Consider the following 19,800-nt stretch of genomic DNA (forward strand, 5'->3'; position numbering starts at 1 on the left):
GAGGATGGAGAAATGTAACCACTATCAAATTCTCAGACTGAGCTATGGATGTAAGGACTGACCATCCATAACATAAAAATTATGAGGTTGAACAGGCTAGTAATAGTGGGTGTGTCACAGGATCCAACGAAAGTGGCGCCCCTCCTCGGTCGGGCGGCGCTCGGCGGTCGTCGTCGCCGGCCTATTAGCTGCCACCGCTCGTTGTTTCTGTGTCGTTTAGTTTTGTCTGTCTGTTCCGCACCTGTTTTGTGTATGTCATTAGTGGGGACTTATTTAATGTGTGTTTTCAGTTGGGATTTTGTGCGGGATTGTTTATTGTCCACGTTGTGTGATCGACAGTTTTTTTGTAGAAGGATTTACCGGGCTGCGCTCCTTGCCTTAGGAATTATATTTTGTGCTGTACGGGCGCAGTTAACAAATACTGGAACTTTGTATAGCGCCCTGTGCTTTTCGGCGTGTGTGTGAATAAGGATTATTAAAAGACACTCACCTCCAGCACCTCTGTCTCCGGCACTTGATTCCACCTATCAGCCAGTCCAAGTCCGACGTGACAGGGTGCAACAATTTCAGCAGATCATTTTAGAAAGAGGGTCCAGATTGTCTAGCCCGGCTGATTTGTAGGGGTCCAGATTTTGCAGCTCTTTCAGAACATCAGCTATCTGGATTTGGGTGAAGGAGAAATGGGGGAGGCTTCGGCGAGTTGCTGTGGGGGGTACAGGGCAGTTGACCAGGGTAGGGGTAGCCAGGTGGAAAGCATGGCCAGCTGTAGAAAAATGCTTATTGAAATTCTCAATTATCGTGGATTTATCGGTGGTGACAGTGTTTCCTAGCCTCAGAGCAGTGGGCAGCTGGGAGGAGGTGCCCTTATTCTCCATGGATTTTACAGTGTCCCAGAACTTTCTTGAGTTTGTGCTACAGGATGCAAATTTCTGTTTGATAAAGCTAGCCTTAGTTTTCCTAACTGCTTGTGTATTTTGGTTCCTAACTTCCCTGAAAAGTTGCATATCACGGGGGCTATTCGATACTAATGCAGTACGCCACAGGATGTTTTTGTGCTGGTCAAGGGCAGTCAGGTATGCTGTGAACCAAGGGCTATAGCTATTCCTGGTTCAATGTTTTTTGAATGAGGCATGCTTATTTAAGATGGTGAGGAAGGCACTTTTAAAGAATAACCAGGCATCCTCTACTGACGGGATGAGGTGAATATCCTTCTAGGATATCCGGGCCAGGTCGATTAGAAAGGCCTGCACGCTGAAGTGTTTTAGGGAGTGTTTGACAGTGATGAGGGGTGATGAGGGGTGGTCGTTTGACCACAGACCCTCACTTCCCTCACTTCAAGTACGAAAAAAAAAATGTATGAAATGAAAATGTATGCATTCACTACTGAAAGTCACTCTGGATAAGAGCGTCTTCTAAAATTACCAAAAAAAAAGTAATTGCGGATGCAGGCAATGAGGCAGTGATCACTGAGATCTTGGTTGAAGACAGCAGAGTTGTATTTGGAGGGCAAGTTGGATAGGATGATATCTATGAGGGTGCCTGTCTTTACAGATTTGGGCTTGTACCTTGTAGGTTCATTGATAATTTGTGTGAGATTGAGGGCATCAAGTTTAGATTGTAGGATGGCCGGGGTGTTAACCTGTTAGTGACCCCTTAACACGCGAATCCCATTAGCGATTTGACAACAGCCAGTGAAATAGCACAGCGCCAAATTCAAAAAACTAAAATCTAATAATTCAAATTTCTCAAACATACGACTATTTTACACCATTTTAAAGATACACTTCTCCTTAATGCAACCACATTGTCCGATTTCAAAAAGGCTTTACAGCGAAAGCAAAACATTAGATTATGTTAGCACACCACCTAAACATGAAAAGCCACAAAGCCAAACCAGAAATACAGCTAAAATTAAGCACTAACATTTGACGATCTTCATCAGATGACACTCCCAGGACTCAATGTTAGACAATACATGTATGTTTTGTTCGATGAAGTTCATATTTATATCCAAAAACAGCATTTTACGCTGATTTTAAAATAGCTTTTCGGCGAAAGCACATTGGCGCGTGATGTTCAGAAAATGTTTGCCTCCCAAAACATCCGGTGAATGTGCACATTAATTTACAGAAATACTCATCATAAACGTTGACAAAATATATAACAATTATTTAAAGAATTATAGATATACTACTCCTTAATGCAACCGCTGTGTCAGATTTTAAAATAGCTTTTCGGCGAAAGCACATTTTTCAATATTCTGAGTACATAGCTCAACCATCAAAGCAAGCTGTACAGCTACCCGGCAAGTCTTGGCATCAATAAAACTCTAAATTAATGTTAAAAATCTTTCCTTACCTTTGCTGATCTTCGGCGGAATGCACTCGCAGGATTTCCACTTCCACAAGAAATGTTAATTTGTTCGATAAAGTCCATAATTTATGTCCAAATACCGCCGTTTTGTTGGAGCGTCCAGAACACTATTCCGAAGGCACGATGCGGGTGTCACGTCCTGACCAGTAAAGGGGTTATTTGTTATTATAGTTTGGTCAGGATGTGGCAGGGGGTATTTGTTTTATATGGTTTTGAGTGTGTGTTTATGTAGAGGGGCGTTTTATTTATGTTTCCGGGGTTTTTGGTTTAGTTCTATGTTGTACAGTTCTATGTCTGTTTCTAGGGTGTTTATTTCTATGTTTAGTAATTGGGATTGGGGTCTTCAATTGGAGGCAGCTGGTTATCATTGCCTCTGATTGAAGGTCCTATAATTAGGAGTTTGTTTGTTTTGGGGATTGTGGGAGATTGTTCTTTGTATTGCTGTGTGAGCCTACAAGACTGTTTGTCGTCCGTTCATCGTTTTCTTGTTTTGTTTCGTGTTTAATAAAAATGAGCATTCACATACCCGCTGAGCCTTGGTCCAATTCATACGACGGCCGTGACAGCGGGAGCGCAAATAAATAGACGAAAAGCTCAAAGGTTCCATTACCATTTGTAGAAACATGTCAAACGATGTTTACAATCAATCAAGCCTTAGGGTGTTTTTAGCATACAAAGCCCATAATATTCCAACCAGACAAAAATTATAAACATGGCAACACACATCACAAACACATTAATACACATCACAAACACGTTAATACACATTACAAACATGGTAATACACATTATAAACATGGTAATACACATTATAGACATGGTAATCGTCATACATCATACTTCAGGGTCATTTCCCCTAATCTTTTGAATGGGCTCGACGATTATGTCATCAAATGTTTTAAAATGCAGTCATTTAAGATATATACTGAATAAAAATATAAACACGCAACAATTTCAAAGATTTTACTGAGTTACAGTTCACATAAGGAAATCAGTCAATTGAAGTAAATAAATTAGGCTCTAATCTATGGATTTCACATGACTGGGAGTACAGATATGCATCTGTTGGTCACAGATACCTTTATTAAAACAAAAGGTTGTGGCGTGGATCAGAAAACCAGTCAGTATCTGTTATGACCACCATTTGCCTCATGCAGCACAACACAACTCATTCACATAGAGTTGGTCAGGCTGTTTATTATGGCCTGTGGAATGTTCTCCCACTCCTCTCCAATGGCTGTGCGAACTTGCTGGATATTGGCGGGAACTAGAACACGCTGTCATACACGTCGATCCAGAGCATCCCAAACTGGCTCAATGAGTGACATGTCTGGCATGCAGGCCATGGAAGAACTGGGACATTTTCAGCTTCCAGGAATTGTGTACAGATCCTTGCAACATGGGGCCATGCATTATCATGCTGAAACATGAGTTGATGGCGGCAGATGAATGACAAGACAATGGGCCTCAGGATCCCGTCACGGTATCTTTGTGCATTCAAATTGCCATCGATAAAATGCGATTGACATTGTAGTCCATAGCTTATGCCTGCCCATACCATAACCACACCGCCACCATGGGACACTCTGTTCACAACGTTGACATCAGCAAGCACAGAACGGCTTACACGTCATCTTCGGTTGTGTGGGCGATTGGAAGTACTGCCGAATTCTCTAAAAAGATGGAGGCGGCTTATGAATATGAAATGAACATTAAATTCTCTAGCAACAGCTCTGCTGGACATTCCTGCAGTCAGCATACCAGTTGCAAACTCCCTCAAAACTTGAGGCATCTGTGGCATTGTGTTGTGTGACAAAACTGAACATTTTAGAGTGGCCTTTTATTGTCCCCAGCACAAGATGCACCTGTGTAATGATCATGCTGTTTAATCAGCTTCTTGATATGCCACACTTGTTAGGTGGAAGGATTATCTTGGCAAAGGAGAGAAATGCTCACTAACAGAGATGTAAACTTAATAATTTGTGATTTGAGAAATAAGCTTTTTGTGTGTGAGGGAACATTTTTGAGTGTATCCGGTCGTACACAGATCGTATGTTTAGCATAACTGATGCTTTTCTAATAACCAACTCTTATGGGTTCATGCGAGTGACTGAATGATTGTACACAGTGATTGATTGAACATGGGAGGAATCCTCTCTATCGCTGTATTAGCAATTTGGCAGTACGCCCAGAACATTGCTCTGGGAACCAAGAGGAGTATCAAGGTCTCATCTTAGAGAGAAGACGCCTCCTGAGGTATCGGTCAGTTAGACGCAGGAACCAACGTCAATAATGAATCATGCAAATCATGCTTATAAACTCAGTCAAAAAATAAATGTCCTCTCACTGTAAGCTGCGTTTATTTTCAGCATTCTTAACATGTGTAAATATTTGTATGAACATAACAAGATTCAACAACTGAGACATAAACTGAACAATTTCCACAGACATGAGACTAACAGAAAGGGAATAATGTGTCCCTGAACAAAGGGGGGGTCAAAATCAAAAGTAACAGTCAGTATCTAGTGTGGCCACCAGCTGCATGAAGAACTGCAGTGCATCTCCTCCTCATGGACTGCACCAGATTTGCCAGATATTGCTGTGAGATGTTACACCACTCTTCCACCAAGGCAGTAAAGGGAGAGCCATCTAATAAGTAGTCAGGACTGCAGTAGATTGAGTGGGTGGAGGACAGCAGTAAAGTGAGAGCCAGCTAGTAGGTAGTCAGGACTGCGGTAGATTGACTGGGTGGGGGATAACAGTAAAGTGAGAGCCATCTGGGTGCCACCCAGTCAGCAACAATGTTTTAGGCTCTCTGCTGTGTCTCTCCCCCATGTTCTCAGTTGTCAGTACTTCATGTCCCACTTCTCATCAGTTTGATGGCTCTTTACAGTGATGTATGACAGCATGTTAATAGACGTCCAACAATCTGTTGTTAACGCCACATATGGTGATTGTAGAGCTTGTGCTTTGTACTTGCAGAGCAGTCGTTGTGTAATTTCTCCAACAGGACGGTCACGGTTTTTCTACATGACATCTTGTAGTCTGGTTCTAGATATAGCCAACTATATGTATAATCATGTATAATCAAGCCGGGGGAGGGGGGTTTTAAGCTAACATTTGACATTGTTTTAAGATGGTCATGCCAAGGACGATTTAGCTATTTTATTTTTAATTTTAAGACCACTTCTTAAGGATCTGACCCTTTTTTTCAATTTTCGCCTAGTATAACATACCCAAATCTAATTGCCTGTAGCTCAGGACCTGAAGCAAGGATAGGCATATTCTTGATACCATTTGAAAGAAAACACTTTGAAGTTTGTGGAAATGTGAAATGAATGTAGGAGAATTTAACACATTAGATCTGGTAAAAGACAATACAAAGAAGAAAACAAGCGTTTTCAATTAATAATTGTTTTCATCATCTTTGAAATGCAAGAGACAAGCCATTATTACACTTAGGAGTCTAGGCACAATTTAGATTTTGGCCACGAGATGGCAGCAGTATATGTGCAAAGTTTTAGACTGACACAGCAGGGGGTTGAAACTGTAGAACCCAGTTTCTACATTTGAATAAAAAAAATGATTTTATCGAACAAAACCATGCTACAATTTATCTCTGGGACCCTCAGGACGACATATCAGAGCAAGTTTACTGAATGTAAGTACATTATTTACCTTCAGAGGTGAATGTATCAAACCAGTTGCCATGATAAAAGTTTTTTGTTGTTGTGCACTCTCCTCAAACAATATCATGGTATTTGTTTCACTGTAATAGCTACAGTACATTGGACAGTGTAGTTAGGGTAACAAGAATGTAAGCTTTCTGATCATATAAGACATATCAATGTTTTGGGAAATGTTCTTGTTACTTACAACATCATGCTAATCACATTAGTGCACGTTAGCTCAACCGTCCCGCGGGAGGACACCGATCCCATAGAGAATGAACCCCTTTTTTTCAATTTTTGCCTAAAATGACATACCCAAATCTAACTGCCTGTAGCTCAGGCCCTGAAGCAAGGATATGCATATTCTTGGTACCATTTGAAAGGAAACACTTTGAAGCCTTTCTTTTGCCTGCCACTGCAAAGGTTAGTGGAGGTGCCTGAAAGAGATCCTGGAGGGGAATCGGAAGAGTCTAAAGCATTGGGGAATCGGAGGAGCCTAAAGCATTGGGGAATCGGAGGAGCCTAAAGTATTGAGGAATCGCAGGAGCCTATAGCATTGCCTAAACAAACAGTTAATAATAACCACAGCTAACCTCTCCACCCTGACCGTCTGTGAGTCATCATGTAGTGAGGGCTTTCCCTGACAGTTGGTTGGCTAGCATATTTATAGACAACATGTGTGAGTGTTTTAGGAAACTTGGGATCAACGGCTGTACTTAGCAAGGGCTTCCCCTGGGCTGGTAGGCAGGAAGTATTTATGGACTACTGTTGTGTGTGTGTGTGTGCACTTTAGGGGGATCACCGCAGTAGATGCATGTGTTTAGAAGGAAACACAATGGGAAATCTTTCAAAATGTTTCTATCTTAAGTGTATGATTATTGCCTTTTAACTGTGTCCCATCCCTGCCAGAAATGATTGCCCTTCAGGGCTGAATGACCTTTATTGCATTACATTGAATTGATTGTTTGTAATTTATGTTACTTTAAGGTATCAAAAAAAATAAAGGAAAATTATTGGATGAAACATTGAATTTGGCGTTACTGCTATTAGCCAATAGAAACACGTTCAATAACAGATTCACTACATGGAACAACAAATAATCCCCGCAAAAAAATCTAAAATTAGTTTGTTTCTGAAGTGTCTGTGCTATATATGAGAGATATAAGAAAGATCAGGAAATTCACATTAAGACCACAAGATGTCACCATAAAAATATTCCCAACACTTTCCCTGGCTGCCACTGCTCTTACTCAACAAAAATGTCCTTTGTTTCTTCACAACTTTTGGAGATATTTCATTAAAATGATTTTGTGGTAAGTTGATCAAATCTTTTTACATTTTGAAAAGTTGTTGATATATTCCAATGTTAGATCTTTAACCGTTTCTTAAATATGCAAGTAAGAAAGCCTTAAGATAATTAATCCACTTGTTTAGAGAGGGACAGTTACCCTAGTACATAAAAAAACACCCCTTTCCTAAAAACAACATTTCATGAAATAACAAAAAAAATAGTCAACTGTAGGCATGTATTTCCCTTTATAGTTTCTCTTAGCATGACATTCATCCACATATTTTTTTCTCCAAAGGTTGCTTTTTTGTGTCAGCAATTAGACATTACTAGTTACCCTCTAGTACACTATTTATTCCCTTATTTTAGTTTAGTGCCTATCTCCATAAAAACATACATTTAACATTTTTTACTGGCACCGGGGACCTTCAGACGAGAATTGTGAGGCTTGTTGACGGAGAACGCCATCGTGTTCGGGATGTCTCATGGTCTGACAAACATCGCTCTAGCTCTAACAAGTTTCACCGCAGATGCGGAAGGGCGATATCGGCAGATGCGTTGGATTGAGACATGCAGCCCATGCAAAAAAAACAGATCAAGTATCTCTAGCTTAAATTGACAGATTTTGATGGATATTTGTTCAATGTTAGATTTCCGCAGAAATTGTAGGCGAAGGGTTAATGTTTTGTTTTCCAGTGCAAAATGTTTTGAATATGTTTTTGTTGCATGCCTTAATGAACATGAGTCGCCTCATGGGCCTTGCTAATTATTGCAAATCTCCAAACAACATTTAGTATAACTCTTCTCCAATAGAGGGCGCTAAATGCCCAGACCAGAAAACGCTACAGAAGGGGCCTTTCTTTTGCCTGCCACTGCAAAGGTTAGTGGAGGTGCCTGAAAGAGATCCTGGAAGGGAATCGGAGGAGCCTAAAGTATTGGGGAATCGGAGGAGCCTAAAGCATTGGGGAATCGGAGGAGCATTAAGCATTGAGGTATCGCAGGAGCCTAAAGTATTGAGGAATCGGAGGAGGCTAAAGCATTGAGGAATCGGAGGAGACTAAAGCATTGGGGAATCGGAGGAGCCTAAAGCATTGGGGAATCGCAGGAGCCTAAACCACTGCCTAAACAAACAGTTAATAATAACCACAGTTAACCTCTCCACCCTGACCGTCTGTGAGTCATCATGTAGTGAGGGCTTTCCCTGACAGTTGGTTGGCTAGCATATTTATAGACAACATGTGTGAGTGTTTTAGGAAACTGGGGATCAACGGCTGTACTTAGCAAGGGCTTCCCCTGGGCTGGCAGGCAGGAAGTATTTATGGACGACTGTGGTGTGTGTGTGTGTGTGTGTGTGTGTGTGTGTGTGTGTGTGTGTGTGTGTGTGTGTGTGTGTGTGTGTGTGTGTGTGTGTGCTCTTTAGGGGGATCACCGCAGTATACACAGTGGGGGGGAAAAAGTATTTGATCCCCTGCTGATTTTGTACATTCGCCCACTGACAAAGGAATGATCAGTCTATAATTTAATGGTAGGTTTATTTGAACAGTGAGAGACAGAATAACAACAAAAAAATCCAGAAAAACGCACGTCAAAAATGTTATAAATTGATTCGCATTTTAATGAGGGAAATAAGTATTTGACCCCCTCTCAATCAGAAAGATTTCTGGCTCCCAGGTGTCTTTTATACAGGTAACGAGCTGAGATTAGGAGCACACTCTTAACCTGTTAGGTCTAGGGGGCAGCATTTGCACGTCTGGATAACATTTTTTTACCCGATTTAATCTGGTTACTAATCCTACCCAGTAACTAGAATATGCATATACTTATTATATATGGATAGAAAACACTCTAAAGTTTCTAAAACTGTTTGAATGGTGTCTGTGAGTATAACAGAACTCATTTGGCAGGCAAAACCCTGAGACATTTTCTGACAGGAAGTGGATACCTGATGTGTTGTATTGACTTTAAACCTATCCCATTGAAAAACACAGGGGCTTAGGAATATTTTGGCACTTCCTATTGCTTCCACTAGATGTCACCAGCCTTTACAAAGTGTTTTGAGTCTTCTGGAGGGAGATCTGACCGAACAAGAGCCATGGAACGATGATGTCCCATTAGACACCTGGCGCGCGAGTTGATGTTGGGTACCCTCGTTCCAATACGTTATAAAAGAGTATGCATTCGTCCACCTTGAATATTATTCATGTTCTGGTTAAAAAGGCCCTAATGATTTATGCTATACAACGTTTGACATGTTTGAACGAACGGAAATATATTTTTTCCCCTCGTTCATGACGAGAAGTCCGGCTGGCTTACATCATGTGCTAACGAGACGGAGATTTTTGGACATAAATGATGAGCTTTTTTGAACAAAACTACATTCGTTATGGACCTGTGATACCTGGAAGTGACATCTGATGAAGAGAATCAAAGGTAATGGATTATTTACATAGTATTTTCGATTTTAGATCTCCCCAACATGACGTCTAGTCTGTATCGCAACGCGTATTTTTCTGGGCGCAGTGCTCAGATTATTGCAAAGTGTGATTTCCCAGTAAGGTTATTTTTAAATCTGGCAAGTTGATTGAGTTCAAGAGATGTAAATCTATAATTCTTTAAATGACAATATAATATTTTACCAATGTTTTCTAATTTTAATTATTTAATTTGTGACGCTGACTTGACTGCCGGTTATTGGAGGGAAACGATTTCCTCAACATCAATGCCATAGTAAAACGCTGTTTTTGGATATAAATATGAACTTGATAGAACTAAAAATGCATGCATTGTCTAACATAATGTCCTAGGAGTGTCATCTGATGGAGATTGTAAAAGGTTAGTGCATCATTTTAGCTGGTTTTATGGTTTTGGTGACCCTGTCTTTGACTTGACAAAACATTACACACAACTCTTGTAAATGTACTGTCCTAACATACTCTAAATGTATGCTTTCGCCATAAAACCTTTTTGAAATCGTAAAACGTGGTTAGATTAAGGAGATGTTTATCTTTCAAATGGTGTAAAATAGTTGTATTTTTGAAAAATTTGAATTTTGACATTTATTTGGATTCAAATTTGCCGCTCTTGAAATGCACCTGCTGTTGATGGAGTGCACCACGGGTGGCACGCTAGCGTCCCACCTAGCCCCAAGAGGTTAAAGGGAGTGCTCCTCATCTCAGCTTGTTACCTGTATGAAAGACATCTGTCCACAGAAGCAATCAATCAATCAGATTCCAAACTCTCCACCATGGCCAAGACCAAAGAGCTCTCCAAGGATGTCAGGGACAAGATTGTAGACCTACACAAGGCTGGAATGGGCTAAAAGACCATCGCCAAGCAGCTTGGTGAGAAGGTGACAACATTTGGTGCGATTATTCGCAGATGGAAGAAACACAAAAGAACTGTCAATCTCCCTCGGCCTGGGGCTCCATGCAAGATCTCACCTCGTGGAGTTGCAATGATCATGAGAACGGTGAGGGATCAGCCCAGAACTACACAGGAGGATCTTGTCAATGATCTCAAGGCAGCTGGGAACATAGTCACCAAGAAAACAATTGGTAACACACTACGCCGTGAAGGACTGAAATCCTACAGCGCCCGCAAGGTCCCCCTGCTCAAGAATATATATACATGCCCGTCTGAAGTTTGCCAATGAACATCAGAATGACTCAGAGGACAACTGGTGAAAGTGTTGTGGTCAGATGAGACCAAAATTGAGCTCTTTGGCATCAACTCAACTCGCCGTGTTTGGAGGAAGAGGAATGCTGCCTATGACCCCAAGAACATCATCTCCACCGTCAAACATGGAGGTGGAAACATTATGCTTTGGGGGTGTTTTTCTGCTAATGGGACAGGACAACTTCACCGCATCAAAGGGACGATGGACGGGGCCATGTACCGTCAAATCTTGGGTGAGAACCTCCTTCCCTCAACCAGGGCATTAAAAATGGGTCGTGGATGGGTATTCCAGCATGACAATGACCCAAAACACATGGCCAAGGCAAAAAGGAGTGGCTCAAGAAGAAGCACATTAAGGTCCTGCAGTGGCCTAGCCAGTCTCCAGACCTTAATCCCATAGAAAATCTGTGGAGGGAGCTGAAGGTTCGAGTTGCCAAACGTCAGCCTCGAAACCTTAATGACTTGGAGAAGATCTGCAAAGAGGAGTGGGACAAAATCACTCCTGAGATGTGTGCAAACCTGGTGGCCAACTACAAGAAACGTCTGACCTCTGTGATTGCCAACAAGGGTTTTGCCACCAAGTACTAAGTCATGTTTTGCAGAGGGGTCAAATACTTTTTTCCCTCATTAAAATGCAAATCATTTTGTAAAATTTTTGACATGCGTTTTTCTGGATATTTTTGTTGTTATTCTGTCTCTCACTGTTCAAATAAACCTACCATTAAAATGATCGACTGATCATTTCTTTGTAAGTGGGCAAATGTACAAAATCAGCAGGGGATCAAATACTTTTTTCCCCCACTGTACATGTGTTCTGATCCAAACACAATGGAAAATCTTTCAAAATGTTCAGCGTATGATTATTGCCTTTTAACTGTGTCCCATGCCTGCCAGAAATGATTGCCTTTCAGGGCTGTATGACCTTTATTGCATTACATTGAATTGATTGTTTGTAATTTATGTTACTTAAAACCTCTTTAGGATCCGCCCTTTTTCAAAACAAATTGCCTAAATTGACATACCCAAATCTAACTGCCTGTAGCTCAGGCCCTGAAGCATGGATATGCATATTCTTGGTACCATTTGAAAGGAAACACTTTGAAGTTTGTGGAATTTGAATGTTGTATGTGCAATGTTTTAGACTGATCCAATGAACAATTGCATTTCTGTTCAAAATGTTGTATCAAGACTGTCTAAATGTGCCTAATTTGTTTATTAATAACTTTTCATATTCAAAATTGTGCACTCTCCTCGAACAATAGCATGGTATTCTTTCACTGTAATAGCTACTGTAAATTGGACAGTGCAGTTAGAATAACAAGAATTTAAGCTATCTGCCAATATCAGATATGTCTATTTCCTGGGAAATGTTCTTGTTTCTTACAACCTCATGCTAATCGCATTAGCATACGTTAGCTCAACCTTCCCGTGGACGGGACACTGATCCCGAAGAAGATAATGCAGTTATATTTTACAATGCCAGGATGTCTTACTCATTCACGCTTTTCATCTAGTATGAATTCACTGCACACTATTGAAGAAGAGAATCATCTTTTCAGACTCAAAGTATTGACACATTGAACCATGTCACAGACTGTAGTTTAAAAACAATGATGTGACATCTATTCTATTCTGCCATCTTGATACACGTTCCCCATAGCCTTCATTAGATCATGGCTTCTCAGTATGGATGAGCCTAGTGTGTTGATATTTGCCGCTTAATGCATGTTATAAATATAATAAACTGGTAGTATGGTAAGTACATAACATATACATTGAGTGTACAAAACATTAGGAACACCTGCTCTTTCCACAACAGACTGACCAGGTGAAAGCTATAATCCCTTATTGATGTCACTTGTTAAATCCACTTCAATCGGCGTAGATGAAGGGGAGGAGACAGGTTAAATAAGAATGTTAAGCCTTGAGACATGGATAGTGTACGTGTGCCATTCAGAGAGTGAATGGGCTAGACAAAATATTTAAGTGCCTTTCAACAGGGTATGGTAGTAGGAGCCAGGAGCACCGGTTTGTGTCAAGAACTGCAACGCTGCTGGAATTTTCACACCCAACAGTTTCCTGTGTGTATCAAGAATGGCCTACCACCCAAACGACATCCAGAGAACTTGACACAACTGTGGGAAGCATTGGAGTCAACATGGGCCAGCATCCCTGTGGAACGCTTTCTACACCTTGTAGAGTCCATTCCCTGACGAATTGAAGCTGTTCTGAGGGCAAAAGGGGGGGTGCAACTCAATATTAGAAGGTGTTTTGTACATTCATTAATGTTTTGTACACTCATTCAACTTCTAAATTATTGGCACCCTTTATAAGGATTTGTAAAATAAATCATTCAAACACTGAGCAGAACAGTATGATAAAAATAATGGGAACATTTTTTTAAAATTATTGTAATTGTTAAGGAACCTTTTACACAACCATGCTGTTTCACTACATTCGCATTGTGAAGGGGACCTAGGCTTGCTTTATTGTTCTGTAACCTGACTAGTTGTGTGCATAAACATGTAAGTATGAGTGTGCGGACGGTGTTGAATGTGTGTGGGGAGATTGTGGATTGTGCAGATGATTACGGGTCTCGTCCCGTGTGTTAATTATTGTGCAGATGATTACGGGTCTAGTCCCGTGTGTTAATTATTGTGCAGATGATTACGGGTCTCGTCCCGTGTGTTAATTATTGTGCAGATGATTACGGGTGTTGTCCCGTGTGTTAATTATTGTGCGCTAGTGATATTTATTTGAGGTTCTCCTCGCTCTTTTGTTTTTGTTTCAACCCTGTGTTTTGTTACGTGTTTGTTTGGTCTTCGTCCCCGTGCCTTTACAGGGACTTAGTAAAAAACCCTATTACGCATTCCTGCATCTGTCTCCGGAATCTCTTCATGCCAGCGTGACAGGCGCAAGGACCAGTGGAATCAAAACAGCCCCATAACAAAGATCCATTACCACATTGAACAGTAGGTTCTGTTCTGCATCTTTCTTTCAACACCAAACCCACTACTGGTGGGCGTGGCAAAATAGCATTTAATTTTTTCTGGCAACCCTTCCAAAAAGCCTATTGGCATGGACGTGGCGTCTAGTTGTAGATTTGGAGACTTGGTGACCCGAAGATGCGACCAGGTTCTGTTATTCTCCAACTTTCGACTATGGATATTTCTTTCCTTCCCGAACCATCTTCCTCACTGTGTGTGGGGGTAAGATTCACTTGGCAATAGAATATTTGTACTAATTGTGATGTCAATGTTCACTTGAACCAAGTGTAAAGGACGCCATGCTTAGCGATCACCACTTCCTCCTTATTCGGAACATACCGAAGCTCAAACCCAGGACCTCTAGCTCACAAACACATTATCTCCTGAAGCGTCTTAGCCAGTCGCGCCACCAAAAAGCGAACCGTTCAGCAGCACAAGTGGAGACGCTGCAGGCTGAGGAGTGAGTTTCACAGATCTCCATCTGTTACACAAGCAATAACAAGTCCAGACCCGTTTAGGAAGAAGTATTTTAAGGTATTCGGTAATGTTACACATATCCAGATTTACTAGAGGGTTCAAATTTCAATGAGTTAGAGGCTCGATAGCTTTGTCAGCATAGCAGAGGCTTCACACTTTTATGAGATGGATATAAATATAATTCACAGTGACGGGAGAGGTTGGAATGAAGGCCAAACAGTCAGCCAACACAGACTAGATACATGGTGTCAGAAGGCAGTCATGGAGCAGTGAGCAGTTACCCACTCTGTCAGATTACTTTAGTTGCAGGTTTTGTGAAATCTGTGGTTCTGAAACCCAATGGCCACCCTCCATGCTGACTACAGTGAAGACGCATGCCAGATCCCAGAATGCCTAGATTTTATGTTTATTAACAGATCACCTGACTACATCATATGGTATAGCAATCTGACGTGGCACACAACCATTGGTTGATGCACTGCAACCAATAAGAGTCTCTGGAATCATGATCCTATATGACCTTAAGAGAAAGGTCCTGCCTCGGGCCATGGAGTGTGAGGGCAAGTTGAACAAACATGTCACGGTTGTCGTCGGTAATGGAGGACCAAAACGCAGCAGGTATGTGTACACTCATCTTGACGTTTATTAACTTTCCAAAATGAACACCAAAATAACAAAACAAGTGAACGAACGATATACAGACAGTCTGGCAAGGCACAAGGCTAAACACAGAACAATCTCCCACAAACACACAGACAAACACACCCAACTAATATAGGACTTCCAATCAAAGGCAACACCACACAGCTGCCTTCAATTGGAAGTCCACCCCAATTAACTCTACATAGAAACACACTTACTAGACTACACATAGAAATACATAAACATAGACCATAAACCAAAAACCCGGAAATACTAAATCAAACACCCTTTTACCAAAACACCACCCCGAACCACATAAAACAAATACCCTCTGCCACGTCCTGACCAAACTAAAATAACAATTAACCCTTATACTGGCCAGGACGTGACAGTACCCCCCCCTTAAAGGTGCTAACCCCGGAAGCACCTTAAAAAAACAAAAAAAACAACAACCCCAAACAACAAAAACAAAAATTCCCCCCTACTAAAGGGAGGGAAGGGAGGGTGGCTGCCGTCAACGATGGCACTGTGCTACACCCCCCCTCCCCAACCCACCTATATCTGGAGGTGGCTCCGGTTCTGGCCGTTCCAGGCAGTCGGGCCACTCTGGCAGCTCGGGGCAGTCTGGCCAGTCTGGCAGCTCGGGGCAGTCTGGCAGCTCGGGACAGTCTGGCAGCTCGGGGCAGTCGGGGCAGTCTGGCAGCTCGGGGCAGTCTGGCCACTCTGGCAGCTCGGGGCAGTCTGGCCACTCTGGCAGCTCGGGGCAGTCTGGCCACTCTGGCATCTCCGGGCAGTCTGGCCGCTCTGGCAGCTCCGGGCAGTCTGGCCACTCTGGCAGCTCCTGACTAGTGGGTGGCTCTGGCGACTCTTCACTGACGGGCGGCTCTGGCGATTCCTCACTGACGGGCGGCTCTGGCGATTCTTGACTGACGGGCAGTTCTGGCGACTCTTGACTGACGGGCAGTTCTGGCGACTCTTGACTGACGGGCAGTTCTGGCGACTCTTGACTGACGGGCAGTTCGGGCGACTCTTGACTGACGGGCAGTTCGGGCGACTCTTGACTGACGGGCAGTTCGGGCGACTCTTGACTGACGGGCAGTTCGGGCGACTCTTGACTGACGGGCAGTTCGGGCGACTCTTGACTGACGGGCAGTTCGGGCGACTCTTGACTGACGGGCATTTCGGGCGACTTCGGACTGGGATGACGCACTTGAAGCCTGGTGCGTGGTGCTGGTACTGGACGTACCAGACTGGGAACACGCACCTCCAGGCTAGTGCGGGGAGCGGGAACAGGACGAGTCGGACTGGGCTGACGTACTTCCGGGTCCGCACGAGAGACAGGAGCTGGAAACCTAGGGCTATGGAGGCGCACAGTCGGTCTTGATCTTACCTCCTGCACAACCCGTCTTGGCTGGATGGAACTAGTAGCCCTGTACGAGCGGGGTGCTTGTACAGGGCAGACTGGGCTGTGCAGGGGCCTGATGGTAGCTGTGCGTAGAGCGGGAGTTGGGTAGCCTGGTCCTCGGAGGCGTACCGGCGACCAGATGCGCTGCGCAGGCATCCTCCTACCAGGCTGGATGCCCGCTCTAGCACGGCACCTGCGAGGGGCTGGAATAACGCGCACCGGACTGTGCGTGCGTATGGGTGAGATGTTTCGCTGAGGAGCGCACTATGGCGCTCTCCACCTCATACGCTCCTCCATATAACCACGGGTAGCTGGCTTCCGGCTCTTCCTATGCCTAGCCAAACTACCCGTGTGCCCCCCCAAAAATGTTTTATTGGGGGTGCCTCTCGTGCTTCAACGCCAGTCGTGTTCCTCGGAAACGTTCCCGGTCCATACCAGCCTTTCGCCTTTCCTCTCTCTCTCTCTTACCACCTGTCCCCATGGAAGGCAATCTTTTCCTGATTGGATCTCCTCCCAAGTGTAGGAGCCCTCTCCCTTCAAGATCTCCTCCCAAGTCTATCTCTCACCATAGTCCAACTCAAAATCCCACTGCTCCTTCCTCTGCTGCTTGGTCCTGGTTTGGTGGGAGATTCTGTCACGGTTGTCATCGGTAATGGAGGACCAAAACGCAGCAGGTATGTGTACGCTCATCTTGACGTTTATTAACTTTCCAAAATGAACACCAAAATAACAAAACAAGTGAACGAACGATATACAGACAGTCTGGCAAGGCACAAGGCTAAACACAGAACAATCTCCCACAAACACACAGACAAACACACCCAACTAATATAGGACTTCCAATCAAAGGCAACACCACACAGCTGCCTTCAATTGGAAGTCCACCCCAATTAACTCTACATAGAAACACACTTACTAGACTACACATAGAAATACATAAACATAGACCATAAACCAAAAACCCGGAAATACTAAATCAAACACCCTTTTACCAAAACACCACCCGAACCACATAAAACAAATACCCTCTGCCACGTCCTGACCAAACTACAATAACAATGAACCCTTATACTGGCCAGGACGTAAACAAAACACATTGGTCCCACATTGATGTCACTTCCATGTTGTGATTTTGAACATATTTAGTGTTGAATAGGTTCTGGAAGAAGAAAGATGAAGCATTAACTATTTGAGAAAGAAGGTTACTTAGAAAGTCACAGTCTGTATTCCACGTTATTGTAGGTATTAGTGGTGTTTCCACAAGAAACAAGAACAAAAACAAGACCATGATGTTGGGGATTATCACAACATTTAATCCATAGAGGGTCCTTTGGAGGAAGGATTGTTGACATATATTTGACATTAGTTTGTTTTTTGGGGGGGCTAATATTTTTTTTCACAAACAACACGAAAACAGAACACCAACTATACAAAACATTCTCTCAGATGGTCAACATACAATTTCTAAATTCGGATCTTAATTAAAGCATAACTGAGAAATAATTAAATGAAGTTGGATCATATGTGACATTTAACGGCCCTAAAAATCAGGTATGTGGTTCTCGGTAATGGCTGAATGGAACATGACGAGAAGCGGGGAGGGGAGTGTGTTGTGTGTCTCCATACAAGTTGATTTTCTAAGTTTCATCTACAGTCAATTGTTGTCATATTGGCTTAGATCTGATGGTAGAAAGATTTTAATTGAACATTGAGCGATATTAAAGTTGACTGTTATTATGACTGTTTGATATATTATGACTTGTTGGTACATGGCCCTGTTTGTGGGATAAATTGCAGAACTATAAAACAGAGGCTCTTATCATCAGGTCTTCAGTCATCCCAGACATAACAGCTGCTATAGACGTCAAGGATATTACCAAAGCAGTAGTTAAAGATCGACTGCCCTTTAAAACCAACTTCTCCTTTTGAAAACGACCAATGTGGCTTGATATGAGGCAGAAACATTTACTCTAGTGTCAACATTGACTACAAAGTGTAAATAGGAAAATTAGGAGAAATATAGGAGAAATAATAATTCTGGTGTTGTGAAGGACAGCACTGTGACAGGGATCAACATCCCACAGCTGGTTTGGACTGGATTATGGTACTGTCACGTTTGTCGTATGATGAAGGAGACCAAGGCGCAGCATGTGTATCGTTCCACATTTTATATTAACTGTGAAACTATGCAAGACATACAAATAAACTAATAAACAAAACAACAAACCGTGACGAAGAGGTGCAACATACACTAACTCAAAATAATCTCCCACAAAACCTAGTGGGAAAAACAACAACTTAACTATGATCCCCAATTAGAGACAACAATGACCAGCTGCCTCTAATTGGAGATCATCCCAAAAAAACAACATAGAAAAACAGAAACTAGAACCACACAACATAGAACATTTTTACTAGACAAAATCCCCTGTCACGCCCTGACCTACTCTACCATAGAAAATAAAAGCTTTCTATGGTCAAGACGTGACAGTACCCCCCCCCCCCAAAGGTGCAGACTCCAAACGCAAAACCTGAAACAACAATAAAAAACAGGGAGTGTTAGGGTGTGTGTCTAATGTCGGTGGCGGCTCTGGTGCAGGACGAAGAACCTTCTCATCCCGCGGATCCTCCTGCATCGGAGAAGGTTCTGGTGCGGGACGAAGAACCCTCTCATCCTGCTTATCCGCCAGCATAGGAGGCGGTCCGCCAACTGATCCCTGCGCTTTTGTGTCATCAGACCGTGGATCATTGCCGGAGGCTCTGGACTGCAGACTGCCGCTGGAGACTCCAGACTGGGGGACGTCGATGGAGGCTCCGGACTGGGGGACATCGCTGGAGGCTACGGACTGGGGGACGTCGCCGGAGGCTGCGGACTGGGGGACGTTGCTGGAGGCTGCGGACTGTGGGCCGTCTCAGGAGGTTCCGGACTGTGGGCCGTCTCAGGAGGTTCCGGACTGTGGGTCGTCTCAGGAAGTTCCGGACTGTGGGCCGTCTCAGGAGGTTCCAGACTGTGGGCCATCTCAGGAGGTTCCGGACTGTAGGCCGTCTCAGGAGGTTCCGGGCTGTAGGCTGTCGCTGGAAGCTCCACACTGGGAACTGTCGCCGGAAGCTCCGGACAGGGAACTGTCGCCGGAAGCTCTGGACTGGGAACTGTCGCCGGAAACTCTGGACTGGGAACTGTTGCTGGAAGCCGGGAACTGTCGCCGGAAGCTCTGGACTGGGAAGGCGCACTGGAGGCCTGATGCTTGGGGCTGGCACAGGTGGCGCCAGACTGGTAACATG

The 19,800-nt window shown here is 43.3% G+C and overlaps 1 protein-coding gene across 2 annotated transcripts in view; it reads left to right on the forward strand.

Annotated features, from left to right (window-relative positions):
- The window catches only part of LOC106564162 (myosin heavy chain, fast skeletal muscle), a 530,774-nt gene that overhangs the window by 209,986 nt on the left and 300,988 nt on the right, over nucleotides 1-19,800 (forward strand). The window lies entirely within an intron of this gene.

Source organism: Salmo salar, chromosome ssa02, assembly GCF_905237065.1.
Source record: "Salmo salar chromosome ssa02, Ssal_v3.1, whole genome shotgun sequence".
Classification (NCBI taxonomy): Eukaryota; Metazoa; Chordata; class Actinopteri; order Salmoniformes; family Salmonidae; genus Salmo; species Salmo salar.